We start from the raw sequence: 17,438 nt of genomic DNA on the forward strand, positions 1-17,438 counted from the left end.
ATGACAAAGCTTAGGTTCATTGCTTATGTAATCAGAGAACCAAGGATCAGATCAGATTCCCCTGCAAGCAAATTTGAATGGAATCACTACCGATTACAGCTATGGTCACTGGGCACCTTCCCAATTAGTAACTTTGTTCTCAAAAGCAAACTCGGGCTTCCCTGGTGGCACAGTGGTTAAGAAGCCGCCTGCCAACTCAGGAGACATGAGTTCGAGGCCTGGTCCAGAAAGATCCCACATGCTGCAGAGCAACTAAGCCCATGCACCACAACTACTGAGCCTGCATGCCACAACTACTGAAGCCCGTGCACCTAGAGCCCATGCTCTGCAACAAGAGAAGCCACCGCAATGAGAAGCCCACACACCACAGTGAAAAGTAGCCCCCGCTCGCCGCAACTAGAGAAAGACCGCGTGCAGCAACAAAGACGCAATGCAGCCAAAAATAAATAAAATAAAATAAAATAATTAATTATTTAAAAAGTAAACACAATCTTTCCCCAGCATATCAAGGTCACAACTGCCAAAAAGAAAACCAAAGGAAAACATGCCCTTCTCTTGAGAGTTATCAGATTGATGACACTGCAACATTAGAATGATAGCCATTATTTCACTTATAGATGTACAGATAGAGATGGAGTTGAAGATAAGAGATAACGAGTGAGATTTATCCTTGTTCGTTCTGCCAATTTTTTTTTCTGTTCTTTTTTTGTTTGTTCATTTTTTTCTGGGTTGACAACTATACTCAACCTAAAATGAATTTATAATTAATATGATTCTATTCTAATGGAAATAGCTAAAATTAGAGCTTAGTTTACATCTACTCTTTGCTGGTCGCTGTTTGAACTGTATTTCCTTCCAAAGTTTTGTGAAGTTGCTTGGTGCACTTTTCATTAGGTTAAAAACACATCATTTGTTTGGAAAAATACATGATTTTTTATAAAAGCTCTAATAAATTCTAATAAATTTTAAGTGTTGAAAATTGAAGGAAAAAGAGTTTACACAGAGACTTCCATTTAATAAACTTATGTTTATACACATTCATCTCAGCAAACAATTAATCTTTGTAAAAAAATTAATAAAACGGAAACCTCAATTAAAATAGAATCAGGTGACAAGAAAGGGGGCATGCTCTGCTAGAGATCAGAGCCACCAGAAAGAAGAAAGACTTCCTCCTCTTTCTTGCCAAGAGCTCAGCCAATGAGAGACTGTCAGGACTCAGCCAATGAAAAGCCACAATACTTTGAACACTCAATTCCTCCAATGGATTCTTTGTTTACCACAGCCCTCCCAACTTCCTTTCCCCTTCTTTAAAACAGTTCTTCTCTCCCTGCTGGGACTTGCTCGAGGCTCGCCATGGTTGCAGACCCAGAATTGCAGTTCTTTGTTGATCCAAATTAATCCATCTGTGCTGGAGAAATAACTGCCAGTCTATTTGTTTTAGGTCAGCACCTTCTGCCTTTCAGATGAAAGTTTGCTGCTTGCAGCCATGGGGACTTCATGGGCAGGCGAGTTTCCAGGGTGTCTGATATAAACAAGATTTGGTTCAGTTACAGATTAAAGTGAACACAGCATGGAGGCGGGTAGAATAAAGCGGAACAGAGGCCAGAGCATAGGTTCATCTTGGGACACGGTGTCATATAAAGACATACTCTAGAATCAGGGCTCAATGCCCAGCTCCGCTTCTTACTAGATGCTGATCATGGGTAAGCTCCCTAACCTTACTGTGCATCAGTTCCCCCTTCTGCAAAATGAGGTTAATAATAGTACTTACTGCATAAAGTATTGGAAGGACCAAATGACACAGGCATGTAAATCTTTTAGCATAGTGTATAATATGGTGAATATTTTAATAAGTAGTTGCCATTATTATTATTATCATCAGAAACATCTTGTAAAGCTGTCTGGACCTAGCAGATGAGGTCACGTGGTGAGGACCACAGAGTGGGTCATACCTGAGTAGCTGTGTCTCTCATATTTTAGATGAAATATTCCTAGTATCATTGACCATATTTGATTAAAATGTCCACATAGATACACCGTAAGAACTCTGCATTCAAGCAGCATGATATTTTTCATAATATTCTTTCTGTAAAGACTTTTTATTATAAAGAAATAAAATTCTTCTTAGTATAACCTAGTTTAGAGGATGGTAATTTGAGGGGTTAATTGACACTTGCTATTCCCAACTCAGTATCCTTCAGCTGAGGCTGCCTCCTGGGTCACAATTGCACAGGGTCAGTGAGATATTCACACAGACACAAGAATATGAGAAATAAAATGCATCTCATATGAAAACCTTGATAGATACAGTACAGAACTGCAAAGAATTCCAAAATAAGTTTCAACAAGAGCAAAATATATATGAAGTGGAGATGATAAATCTAACAAGCTGTGGAGGCAACAATAATTCAAAAATTCTTCTCGGGGCTTCCCTGGTGGTGCAGTGGTTGAGAGTCCGCCTGCCGATGCAGGGGACACGGGTTCGTGCCCCGGTCCGGGAAGATCCCACATGCCGCGGAGCGGCTGGGCCCGTGAGTCATGGCCGCTGAGCCTGCGCGTCTGGAGCCTGTGCTCTGCAATGGGAGAGGCCACAACAGTGAGAGGCCCGAGTACCGCAAAAAGAAAAGAATTCCTTCTCTCCTACCCTAGGGATAACATCTCACTGCTGGGGCACCTTCTTCCCTACCCTTATCACCACTGCACACACCTCTCCAGAATGACCAGCCTTTGTATGGGAGGTGCGGGGTGGGGTGGGGCGGGGAGAGGTAGAGTCCTGCTGTGGCAGAAACCTCCTTCTGAAGAATAAACTGTCTAAGCCCAGTCCTGACTCTGCAGGGAGTAAGAAATCAGGAGGAGGGAGTGGAGAGTGATTATAAATAGAAATGTATATAAGAAATACACATAGAGGAAGATGTCTGAAAGCTTTCAAAGATTCTCAAGAATCAAACCTTCCATCCACCAATAAACCATATTACCAAAGTAAATCCGTAAATGACAATTTGAAACATATACATTCTCACACAGGGCTCCCTAAATTTCCATCTGTCCATTTTCCATCACTTTAGGGATGGGCTCTTTAAAAAATATTTCACACCAACCAAAGGAAATCAGTAAGCACTTTGGGTACGGGGTCTGTGATGAAATAGTTATGGCCAGCCACAGCCGTTGATATCTCAGGTGCAGAATGACCAATCTATTCTTAGATTTTTTTAACAAATTCACCCAGCTCAAAATCAATCACTTTAGCCACCGAGAAGTGGTGCTTGAGAAGCGGTGTCAAGGAATGTTCTGGAAGAGAGATATCACTATTCCAAGAGGTTATTTTTGCCCTGCCAGGATTCTCATCTAGAGGATAGTAGGCTGAGTATCATGATACAGAGTATACAGTAGGACAGAGGAGCAAAGAGGGGGAACATATACATCAGACTGGAGGAACTTTGGGTAGGGGGGAAGGGTCAGAAAATTTGATGAGGAAAAAGTCTTGCTGAAGCTGTCAATTCCAATCCTGACCCCAGAAATAGCTCCTATTAACGTGTCGCCTTCTACCAAGTCTTTGAAGAATCACTCCCCAATCCCAGGAGCTCCCCATATATTGCCCTCTACCTATCAGTACAGCCTGGAAAATACTGTTTTTCCTCCCTAAACCTCTAGGCCTAAGTTGAGAAGTTTCTCACTTTCACATATACTATTACCATATACCAGGTTCTGTGTTAGCTGAAATTATGATAAATCCAAGTAAAGACTTTTTTTAAAACTTATTTTTTTCAAGTATAGTTGATTTACAATGTTGTATTAATTTCTACTGTACAGCAAAGTGATTCAGTTTTACATATATATATATATATATTCTTTTTCATATTCTTTTCCCTGATTTTTTATCACAGGATATTGTATATAGTTCCCTGTGCTATACAGTAGGCCCTTGTTATTGATCACTATATATATATATATATATATATATATATACATATACACTTTATATATATATATTGAAAAAATATACATAGTAAATACTTTATATATATATAAAGTAATATATATATAAAATATCCAGACAAATCAATACTTAAATTTCAATTACTGGATATATATATATCTTATAACTTAAGTTTCTGTCCCTATTACAGATTTCTTGCTTAGGTGGAGAAAATAGTATTTCAGAAATTTCAAAAACATTATGTGTCATAAACAGATTAGAAATTCTCTAATATAAACAATCTGATCCAACGTCTGTTAACATGTGGCCAACCACTTAAGAATTTAACCAAACTCCAAGTCTTAGCTTTTAATATCTTCTTGCAGGTAAGTCAAACAAGAACTTATTTTCACTCCAACTTTTTGATGCTTTTAACAAAGCGTTTTTCAATGCAGTTTAGATGAGAAAGACCATGAACAGTTTTCACTCAAAACTCTATTTTCTCAAAACATATAGTACGATGAAAACATCATTGTAGTTAGGCCCCAGAACACTTTTCTTAGCACAATTTTCTAAAGCCTAGGTGTAATGAGAAAAATATCATTATTGGGTTTGGTTCTCTTTGGCCATTTTACCCAAAGCCTTGTTTTCTTTTTGTCATTTGCAGATTTCATGGGAGGAAAGTCGGGGAGCAGGGCATGCAGAGGAACAATCCCTCCAGCGTTTATCTGAGTTCATGTCTGTCCCTGGGTGGGGATGAATGACATTCTTTGCATTATGTTTATACAAAACTATAAAGGCTGTTGCTAATTGTTTTTATGATCTTCTCTATCTGGTTTGTATTTTAAGCAGAAGAGCAAGAAGATTTGATTCACCTGAAAAAATTAACAGTTTTGTGTGCCTTTTTTTGTTTGTTTGTTTTGTTTTTGCGGTACGCGGGCCTCCCACCGCTGTGGCCTCTCCCGTCGCGGAGCACAGGCTCCGGACGCGCAGGGTCAGCGGCCATGGCTCACAGGCCCCACGGCGTGTGGAACCTTCCCGGACCAGGGCACGAACCCGTGTCCCCTACATCGGCAGGCGGACTCTCAACCACTGTGCCACCAAGGAAGCCCTACAGTTTGTGTGTCTTTGCTTCACCCTGGAATTTTACACTGCAAAAATCTACTGCTATTTTTGTCTCCCAGAATGTGTTCTAACAGTGTACAGAGTTTATGCCTAATACCCAAACAAAGATTAAATTGTCATAAACTATAAAAATTAATTTCAGGAGGCTCAGGAATATATTTGAGTAGAAAGAGTCATATTAGATAGGCTTGACTCATCAAAACATGTTCTTCCCCCACCCAGAAAATTCTCCCAACAATAAGCCCTCAGCATTATATTCAGAAGCAAAACATGGAAATTGGGAGATGGTATTATCAAAATATAATTGGTCTAGAATGGAAGCAACTTAAATGTCCATCGACAGATGAATAGATAAAAGAGATGTGGTATATATATATATATATATATATATATATACACACACAATGGAATATTATTCAGCCACACAAAAGAATAAAATAATGTCCTTTGTAGCAACATGCATGGACCTAGAGATTATCATACTAAGTGAAGTAAGCCAGACAAAGACAAATATAATAGGATATCACTTACATGTGGGCTCTTAAAAAATGATACAAATGAACTTATTTACAAAACAGAAACAGACTCAGACATAGAAAACAAATGTATGGCTACCAAAGTGGATGGGGGGGAATAAATTAAGAGTTTGGGATTAACATATACACACTACTATATATAAAATAGATGAACAACAAGGACCTACTGTATAGCCCAGGGAATTATACTCAATATTTTGTAATAACCTATAAGGGAAAAGAATCTGAAAAAGAATATATATGTATGTATAACTGAATCACTTTACATCTAAAACTAACACAACATTGTAAATCAACTAAAGAAAAAAATTCGTCTACAAATATATGGGTATATTTAATTATAATTCATGGAAAATATTATATTAAAAACTTAAAGACACACCCATTAGAATGGCTACTATTAAAAAAATAAAGCACAGAAAATAACAAGTCCTGGCAAGGATATGGAGCAATTAAAAACTTGGTCCACTGCTGGTGGAAAAATTTCTACAGCAGCTGTAGAAATATTTTGGTGCTTCCTCAGAAAGTTAAAGGTGGAAGTATCACATGATCCACTTCCGGTTATATACCCAAAAGAATTGAAAGCGGGGACTCAGATACTTGTACACCAATGTTCATAACAGCATTATTCATTATAACCAAAAAATGGAAATAGCCCAAATATCTGTCAATAGATGAATGAAAAAGCAAAATGTGGTATCTACATGTAATGATATATTGTTCAGCCTTAAAAAGTAATGGAATTCTGATACATGTCATAACCAGGATGAATCTTGAAAACATATCCTAAGTGAAACAAGCCAGACACATAAAAGACAAATATTGTATGATTGCACTTATCTGAGGTACCTAGAAGAGTCAAACTCATAAAAGACAGAAAATAGAATAGAGGTTACCAGATATTGGGGGCAAGGGGAGCATGGGGAATTATTGTTTAACGGGTATGGAGTTTCTGTTCTGGATGATGAAAAAGTTCTGGAACTGGACGGTGGTAAGGGTCACACGACACTGTGAATGGGCTTGATGTCACTGGGTTGCACACTTAAAAATGGTTAAAATGGTAAATTTTATTTTATGTATATTTTACCATAATAAAGGAAATTAAATGCTTTTAAAAATGTGAAGAAATGCAGTGAAATTTATACAAAATTAAGTAAGATGCCACATACATAGCTAATCTCTTCATCTGTGGCAGGGAGAAAGAATGCAGAAAGGAAGCCAAAGACCCTCGATGCTTGAAGATAGGCTAGCCTATGGCCACGGATTCTGTTGGGCCAAAACATCCCCTCAGAAGATCAGTCAAAACTACAACAATGTCACAGAGAAAAAAAAAAAATTTATTAATTAAATATTTCAGCTTCCAGGCAATTGTTACATTGTCTTGAATATACAGCCTAAGAATTAAGAAATTTATGCTCTTACTTAAAACAACAAATTATTTCACCTAGGGTTTTCCCTCACAGTGATTTAGTTAAAGAACACTATAATTCACTTATTAAACTATTTTATTTCCATCACATAAATGTACAAATACAGCCACCTAAATTGATAATCAAATATATCTTGTAGAAGATGATCAGATCATAGAACCAGACTCGGTAGCTATGTAATCCTTGGATAAATCCATATCCCTAGAGCCTTGGTTTCCTAATCTGTAAAATGGGAATAAATACATAGCCACCACAGAATCAGTGTAAGAATGAAATGAGATAATGTGAAAGCACCACCTCTGGCACATTATGAGGATCCAAATATTTTTTGATTATGTAAATGAGTGAATATAAATGAAGCGACTGGAAGAAAATAAGAAATTTAGAACTTTAAGCAACTATATACATGCACATTGTCAACACATGATTTCATCTGATCTGTGGAAGCTTTTATGCAAAATGGGTGTGGAGATTCACAAGATTGGACCTGAAATTAACTGATGCATTCAGACATACTATATGTTATACTAATTCTAAAATAAAGCAAAAATAAACAAAATGACACCAGTAAAATACACAGACAAGATGATACAGGAGAAACCACATATAATTGGATAATAACCACCACCACTGTGAATAGCATGCAATTGTGACTCACAAAACATTTGTTTGCTATGGTTTCTTTCTTTCTTTCTTTCTTTTTTCTGTCCCTTTCATGAAAAAAAAAAGAAGTTTGTTTTTCTTCAAAATAAAAACACTGGTTTGTGGGTTTGGATTGATTTTTTTTTTTTTTTTTTACTCTTTGTTTAAAAAGGTCAGTAACTGTCAACGCACGTATGAGAGGGTAAAAGTTTCTGGCTCTCGAAATTTGATTGTTGAACAAAAGAAAAAAAGAGACCACCTTGTATCACTGAAGACAAAATAAAGAAAACATTACATGTTTCCAACTTGCATGTCATAAGGAATTTTGATCACTTTGGCATTAGTGTTGGAGAAAACATTATGTTAATGTTTGTTTTCCTGACACTTCAAAAGTTATTTCTTATATCCAAATAAGAAAGGAACATATCTCCCCTGACAAGAATTTTTAATACCAAAGTAAACAATCTGTTGGATTGTTTTACTGTAACTTGACTAAACACCGATGGTTCTCTAATTTAAACTCTATGAAAATTAAGGTTGCATCATGGTAATGACAACATGAATTGTGCCAAAGAAACAATATTTTGCTGGGATCCATGGCAATGTCACAGTCATCACACGTATGGAACAAACCTCTAGAACATTAGGTCATATTTACCTCATCAGGTAAAAGTCAGAAAGGATAACTGTGGATCATTATAATATTGGAGTTAACGAATTTATTTTTAACTCACTTCTCACTCATCTAAATAGTTAATTTAGTCCTGACCACTAAATTACATTTTCTTAATAATCTGTGTGTGTGGTTTTTAAAAAATATATTTGCAGTTATACGTCATGTCAGTTCGTTTTGAAGTGATGAAATAGCTTCCTTTTCTTTGTATAAATGTCATCTACCTTAGATTAGACTCTGTGGAGGAAATAAATATTTCTTACCTGATGACTCCAAGATTTTTCACAGAACCAATTTGCCTGTATCTACTCAAGATAAATATTAAAAGATAATATCTACTTCGATGAGAAAGTACACATATTGTAGTAATGGTACAATGTAGTATTGTACCATTACTACAATATTATTTTGATGGCTAAAATTATAATCCTATCTAAAAATAAATGCAAAAATGTAAGTTAGTTTCTCCTTTAAGTCACTTTTTTGTTTTGAAAGATGGAAGAAATATTCAGGATCCATATATGTATAAGACTTTGCCATTAAATAAATGAAGATAAGATGTGAAAAGAAAAATACTTGTAATATAATTATATTGTTAAGGCAATACTTACAGAGAAATGAATCAACTAATTGAAGAGTATAGGAAGGGAAGCAGATTCACATTCTCAGACAGTGATGTTCTGATTGGAATACTTGCTATAAATCTTTCTTATTCACTATATTTCTTAATGGAGATAGTTTTACACACTGGCCCCAAGCTAAGTCAGAGCAGAAACTAGTAATGAAACTAGTAACAGTGATAACATCTGTGCATTTACACAACTGTTACTTTTTCTATGGTAGAAAGTCAAAATTGTTACACTTATTGGGGCTTGAAGTGAGGATAGCACTTAATAATAAGGAGGGAAGTGGTGACTTCTTAACAAGTACAAGAATTTTGAAGACATTTTTAGTCAAGAGATAGAGATCAGTAGTATTCTGCCTCTTTGAAAAACCGAAGGAAGCCAGATGAACTAATAAAACAGCAGAAGCGATCCTCTGCTTTGAAAAGAAAAAGAATGCTCTAGTGGAGAGCTTCCTAATGGGAGAGAACCTTAAGTCAAGACGTAGGTATGGACTCCTCTCCCCTCTAACCAAGAAGAAAGAATACATCTATCTACAATACCTAGGATGTCAACCGGGACATTGTGAATATCTTTTTGACTGTCACCACTGTGGGAGGGGGGAAAGGTCTCCTGGCATCTAGTGGGTAGAGGAAGGCAGGGATGCTACTAAACACCCTACAATGCAAAAGACGGTCCCCCGCAAGAAAGAATAACCAGCCTGAAATGTCAATAGCGCTGAGGCTGAGAAATGTTTAATTAGAATGATACGGGACAGGGGTAGGCAAACGTTTTTGTAAAGGACCAGATGATAAATATTTTAGGCTTTGCCACTTCTACAGTCTCTGTTGCCACTATTCAGGAACTCTGCTCCTGTAGCACAAAAGCAGCCATAGGGGATAACACCTATTTTATTTATAAAAACAGGCAGCAGGACCCATTTGGTTCTCCTGCCTTACTTTGCTGACTCCTGGTATAGGTCATTTCTCCTCTTAAAGATTGCTCTAATTCTTATTTCTGGAATTGGAAAGAATTCCAATTATCATGATGACTCTTTGGTAGTAGGAGTCTATACTTAGGAATGACATCCCAATATGAGATTAAAAAAAAACAACAACTCTACTTCTAACAGGAAAATTAAATCTATGCGATGGCAGTCACAAAATTTTTTAAAATTTACTCTCTACTTTGAAAGGAAATCATTTTTCCACTAAGATTTCATAAAACAGATTTAAAATTAAACCACTTGGCACCCCTGCAAAAAAAATTGGCAAATGAACAAACAAGAGTAGGTTTACACCCTGATTTTCTAAACCAGAGATTCTTATTCTATCTGTCGTGGTGCCATGGAAAGTCCTCAGATAGATCCAGGGGTTTATAAACTTGTTGAAATTATATGTAAAGTATAGTAGGTATGTATGCATGTGCATTTTCATGATGTCCTGGACCTCCTGAAAATTTAAGATCCACTGCTAAACCATGCAAGGTAATTCAGAGAGTGTGTTTTCAAGAATGGACTACTTTTCTGAGGCTGCCAGCATAACCGAAAAGTACTACACAATAGCAGATTTGATTCTGTGTCTTCGACAGGCTGAACCAGTTGTTATAGATTACTACATAGTTTCTGAACAACTACATTAATCTTGGCCTCTAAGTTGTGTTATACTCAATTTGGTTAGATGGCAAAATTACATTTCTGAATCTAAAGTCTTGGTACCAACTCTTTTTCACTGCCTTGTTCCAAAAACCATCTAAGAAGGTTTTCAAAGATAAGTATTTAGAGTGATATAGTGTACATTTTTAAAAGTTGAGAAAGATAGAGGGAAGGGAAAACATGCAGGGACAAAAATCGAGCCAATAATAGAAATGTTTCTACTATGAACTCACTACATGTATTATAGCAAAAATGTCATTTGATTTCTTGCTGCTTCTGTTTCCTAATCTTTAGATCTGAAATAGATGATTTCTACATGACATTTTCCTTATACTCAGGATTTATTGGTGGTATAGTAATCAGTCAACAAACGTCTAGTAAATCTTCACTGTGAATATAGGACTTCACTAGGTGGTACGGTGAGTCAGAAATAAGTTTCGCCTACTGAATCATTAACCTCACTTCCTGTATTAAGTGTGCTCTTTTGGGAGGTTCTTCTGTCATCTGGTCCCACAATAATCTGCTTATGAAATCAGACTTAAACTATACCCTGACTAAAGACAGTTTGTATGAGTCTCCTCAGAGTGAGAAAACAAATAATGGGGGAAAGAATGGGAGAAACAGTGGATACTTTGATGAAACAAGAACAATGACTTGCAAGCACTGTTTCTTTTAGCTATTACAAAACATTAGATTTGGAAACTAATATGAGAAATAGATCTAAAGTGGGAATGAAATTCTGCAAATCTTCAACACTGGTTATTGGAATCACCAACATGGGGGAAAATAAACAATATCCTTTCCTAGGGGAAAGACTATAAGGGATATCAGGCAAGAAGAAAGAGTGAAGAATTTCTGTTTCTCTTTTAACTGTCAAGATGAAACAGAACTGATGGTGCCAAAACATGTTCTTCCAATATTACACAGCTCTTTTTTAAGGTGCCTTATTGAGTTTAAAGGATCAGTTTACTTGGCTGGGGAGTCCATCCATCCATACCATATTAAGTCAGAATCTGAAGATTCTACTTTTCTTCTTTTTGCTTTCGTTGCTTAAGGGTGAATTGCTGGCTCATTGTGCTGCTCGTGGGAGAGGTATGCATTCTTTAAATTACAGAACATAGCTGCATCTTACTGCTGTACAACAGGAAAGTAGAACTGCTCCAAGCAATGAGCACTGAGTCTCTATTTTCATGGTTGTTACCGTGTAGTCACAAACAAAAATGGATGATGAAAGAATTAAGTTAATCTATCTCATGCAATATCATTAGTCACTTCCTAGGTTCTGGAGCTCCCTAAAGCAAAGAGAGAATAAAATTTCAAAATATTACTTTGCTAGTCAGTTTTACAGATATCAAGTTTGTACAGGCACATAAATCAAAATCTATTCAAAGTAAGGAGCAGATGTTTGAACTATTTCAACAAAGTAAAATCATCTTCTCTCGTACATGCTACAAATCCACAGCCTTTTCATAAGTATGAAAGTTGTGAAAAGGATTGGGATTCATCATTTAGGTTATTTACATTCCCTTTGAATTTTTTGCACCACGTGGTGGGACCCGAGGACATCTTGTTATTTCCATAACCATGGCCATTTGTGGTGAGCAGTCCCACTGTATACTGAGGCAGAAGTAGGCAGAAACCAACCCCACTGAATTTTTAAGATAATAATAATCTTTCTTGTTGGCATTTGATTCGAAGTTATCCTTCCAACCAACATTAAGAACACGGTGGAGAGAAAAAGAATAATAATGGGAAAGAATTCAAGAAGGCCATAGAAGACTTCATTTAGATTATTTTTCAGCAGAGAATACATATTAAAATATATATGAATATATACATAATATATATGTATATTCATTTTACACCCTGCTTCCTTATAAAAGTTGGCTTATAGACTTTCACCTAGTTAAGGCATGTTAAGACAAATGATTGGAAGATTAAACTGAGTCTGTCTGAAAGATACAAAATTAGCAAAAGCGATGCTGTTGCTAAAGAGGTATTTCCCAATCCTTCTTACAGTATAAATGTTTATCTATTTTATACAAGTCCTATAATGAGAGATCAGAGAGAAGAGAGCTTGTGTTTGTTGCTTCTACACAGATCACAACCCCCAACACACTTCGTATACAGCAGAGCTTTAGCAATTAATAATAATAAACTTAGGCTTTCCTACCATGCAGTCTGCAGGTATATGTCACAGGAGCACTACATCAGTGAGGATCTCTTATTTGGAGTTCTTTTCTTTCTTTTTTTTAAAAAATTAATTAATTTATTTATTTTTGGCTGCGTTGGGTCTTCGTTGCTGTGTACGGGCTTTCTCTAGTTGCGGCGAGGGGGGAGCTACTTTTAGTTCTGGTGCGCGGGCTCCTTATTGCGGTGGCTTCTCTTGTTGCCGAGCATGGGCTCTAGGCCCGTGGGCTTCAGTAGTTGTGGCACACGGGCTCAGTAGTTGTGGCTCACAGGCTCTAGAGCACAGGCTCAGTAGGTGTGGTGCACTGGCTTAGTTGTTCCGTGGTATATGGGACCAGGGCTCGAACCTGTGTCCCCTGCATTGGCAGGCAGATTCTTAACCACCGCGTCACCAGAGAAGTCCCTGGAGTTACTTTCATACTTAAGGAAATTATCGCCCTTGTATAGAATTCAAGATGAATCCTTGCACTGAATCAGTATGGAAAAAATCTCCAACATCAAAAAACAACAATAACATAAACTGTCTTAACTTCTAAGACAGTGTTCTAATAAAATGTTAGAATTAGATTCCAGTTGAATATCAAATATAAATGAATATATAATATGCAGAATTAAAAATTTAACAAGGATAATTTGGAAACTAACTCACATAATTATCTTAGGATATTACCAAAATAATAAATCAATAAATTTTGAGCAGTAGAACAGATTTTCTGCTCTTTGTTAAATCATTGTTTCAGTAAAACTGTTAAAATTAGTAGGGGGAAAATCACATTATTTTATCTGTAACACCAAGAAAAAATATGACTCTGAAAATATTGTTTAGAAATATAAGGAAATTACAAAGTGTCAAAGTCCTTATCACCGGGAATATCTTCATAGAGAAGCATTATTTCTCCCACTAACTGTGTGCATCACAAGAGTTAGAATTATCTTTTTAACTCTCTGTATCCCTGGTACTAGCTCAGTACTCGCTCTTCAGAAATTATTTAATGAACAAAGCAATGAATGAATGAATAATTTGTGGGTAAACCAACATAATATCCTTCATTTATAAAAATGCTGCCATAGAAGGCACACTTTAACATTCTTTTTCAGCCTCAGGTGTAGTAGCTGATTTAGTTAGTTCTAGCCCTATCCTTCTATCAAGGCTGTGCTTGTCACATTAACCAGAGAGGCGTGGGATGTAATTTGCCACCAAAGCTAATGAGACCAGTGTCCTACAGGCTTTGTCTCCCCTGGAGCTTTGGGGGTTTGCCTTTGTTAGGGCAGGTCTATAGTTGGTCTTACTCTAGGTGTTGTCTTTTCTGGGTTCTAACGGCAGTGTTCTGATCTCTGCTCTCTGGCAGGGTTGAACTCGAATATCTTTCTGTACACCCTCCCCTCAGCATGCTTAGCCCTAGTCTATTCTGCTCTCAATCCTGTAGTAGATGCTCTCCAGTAATTTCCAGGTGGTCTTACCCTGCACGTGATGAATAGCCCAGCCTTCAGCCATAGACTCATGGGTGACCCCAACATGGACTCCTGGGTACCCCTCACTCCCTTATCTCTGTTGTCCTGACTCAGAGGTTCCAGCCATTTCAGCTCTCCCCAACTCTGATCTCCATATCCTCAGCTCAACGGAAACACCATGTTCAGCTCAGATTCCAACTCTCTGTAACACAGTAAATTATCCCCAAGCAGAATGGGCAATTGTGAGGTATGTCTCAAAGTTTTCTTCCCTAAGAGTTAACTGCCTAAAAACAGTTGTGTCCTATGTTTCACCCAATTTTATATTTGTTCACAGTGTGAAGGTTAGTTCAGTACTAGTACTGCATCATGCCTAGGAATAGAACTGAATGTAATGGAGTGGATTGGAATGAATAGAATAGAATAGAATAGAATAGGATAGGATAGGATAGGATAGGATAGGATAGAATGAGGATCATAACAATAATACTGACCTCTCAGGATCATAGTAATAACAAAATAATGTAAGTTATATTATGCAAACTTTCCATCAAAGATTTTGTTTCTATGACCTGAGCACATTTTTTTTTGAAGTATGCACAAATTCTATGGAATTCAATTAATCTGATTCCTATGCATTTTTTTAATTAATTAATTTATTTATTTATGGCTGTGTTGGGTCTTCGTTTCTGTGCGAGGGCTTTCTCTAGTTGTGGCAAGCGGGGCCCACTCTTCATCGCGGTGAGCAGGCCTCTCGCTGTCGCGGCCTCTCTTGTTGCGGAGCACAGGCTTCAGACGTGCAGGCTCAGTAGTTGTGGCTCACGGGCCCAGCTGCTCCGCGGCATGTGGGGTCTTCCCAGACCAGGGCTCGAACCCGTGTCCCCTGCATTGGCAGGCAGATTCTCAATCACTGCACCACCAGGGAAGCCCCTGAGCATATTTTTAACAAAGATCTTCATGCAACAATCTTACCTCAGAGGTTCAGGCTTGGAAAGAGAATTGTTTCCAGAATAGATCGAAGGAGGCTCATTGTGAGCACTCATTTGGCAATCAATTCAATCCTGTGAACTTCGGCTAATATCAGAGATGCTGACCCCTGGCTGAACATTAGCATTTCCAGGGCACTTATAAAGGTATCAGTGCCCAGCCAACGACATCAGAATCTCTGGGGGTGCAAATTGGGCATAGGTAGCTTTACAAAGTTTCCCTCCACCTCCCCCAACCCCAAGTGAATCTAATGTGCAGTTAGGTTGAGAATTACTAGGTCTGTCAGCCTCAGGTTCTTTATTCGCAAAATAGGACTAAGTCCTTGCTCATAAATATAAGGATTCAAAGCGACAATGTCTATAAAGCACTTGGCACATTTTTTTTTTACCCGTGCCACGCATGTGGGATCTTAGCTCCCGGAGCAGGGATCAAACCCTCGCCTCCTGCATTGGAAGCTCAGAGTCTTAACCACTGGACTGCCAGGGAAGTCCTGGTACATTTTAGCAATTTGATAAAAATCCTTTCCTATCCTCATGCTCCTTCAATTAATTGCCTTACTTTTTACTAATTGCTGGGATACTAGAACTGTTTTCTTCTTCAATAGTGTCTTTTCGGTAGGTTTATTTATTTGTTGCTTTTAGTTGAAATGGACCAGCAGCTTTTGGCAGTGACTCAACCTCAGCCCTCCTGAGGAACACCTTACATTTCCCCACCGGCAATGTCAGTAGGAGAGTTTCCCTAAGCAGAGATACACAATTATATAAAAGATGCCCCTCCCTCCCCTCTAGCTAGCTAACCTGCCGTAACTCCCAGAAAGATTCCCCTTCTCCCCTGAGAATACTATAACTTTTAGTGATTCCCACACCAGTATCTCTTTAAAAGTGCAGATTCCTGGGCCCTGCCCTTAACCTACTGAACTAATTTCAGGAGTTACAACTGTCTTTTTAGCAGCCTCTCAGGTGATTCTTATGCGTACTAATGTTTGGGGAACGTTGGCGAGGAGAAAAGCAACAACTGTAAATACAGCCATCAGATAATTCAGGTTAATCTCCTACCTACTGCAGTTTACTCAGAGACCAGGGAGGAAGGTAACACCAAGCTTTCTTTCTTTCTTTCTTTCTTTTTTTTTTTTTAATCCAATTGCTCTCTACTTTCTAAAAGATTTTTTTGACCTTGAAAAAGTTTTTTGCTCCCATAGCGTCTCTTAAATATCATCGGATTCGGCCTCTTGTTTTATAAGAAAGGCTGTGACTTTCCCAAAGTTACCAACCTTGTGGCACCATATTCCTTAAAGTAAATAGCTGTCAACTCTTCTTTTAAAAGACAAAAACGTTTGTGTTGGTGGCTGCATGAAGATACAGCTCTACACTCGCCAGAATGTGTGCATACACAGCTCTGCCGCCTCTCCTGCCCCCCACCCCACCGCCCCTTGAAAGGCAATTTCTTCTCTAAAGTTCAGAAATATATCCCATTTCACAAATTCAGGGAATGGTCAGTAGTCAAGGACAGATTCCCATGCACAGCAGATTTTAAATACATAATTGAGCAAAAAGGAGACTTCTACACTGGTTGTAACAGATTTAGAAATGATTTACTTGGAGAGATCTGAGACTGTTAGGGCAAAAGCACCTTGCACACAGGTAAATGATTGTCAGAGCCATGGAGACTGCTAAATCACAGTCCTACATTAGTGACACATCGTCCCAGCTAACTGACTCCCAAATGGGTGAGAAAAGTCAGCACAGAGCCTTATTTGTGCACAAATTCAGAAGAACCAACTCAACCAGCAATGGAAACCAAGAACACTGGTATCATTAGAATAATCCCTTTCACAGTCACAGCTTTGGAATTTGTAAATGTACAGATACAAGGAGCATTATCCATGTTTACTTAACTTGGCTTCCTACTATTATTGCATTCATTTTTATTCTGAAGTGTTTTTACATTTCTAAAGCTTGATTCATTAAGGAATTGCCATCCTTCTATCTGGGTCATTGGTCATATTTATTGCAAAAGAAAAATACAAATCATTATTCAAGAGCAAATTCCACATATTTTCCACGTCCTAAACTTTTCAACCTCTCTTATTTTGTGCGGGGTTGATTCATTCCAAGGAACAGCACATTCCCAAGAGGTAATCAGACTGAAGCAGGAGAGGAACAGAGTTGGTCTTCAATAGAGAGGGCCACAGAGTTTTTGCCATTTGCTGTCCTTAGTATTAGGCCTTGTTTCTG

The sequence above is a fragment of the Pseudorca crassidens genome, chromosome 18 (genome assembly GCF_039906515.1).
Source record: "Pseudorca crassidens isolate mPseCra1 chromosome 18, mPseCra1.hap1, whole genome shotgun sequence".
In the NCBI taxonomy this organism is placed as follows: domain Eukaryota; kingdom Metazoa; phylum Chordata; class Mammalia; order Artiodactyla; family Delphinidae; genus Pseudorca; species Pseudorca crassidens.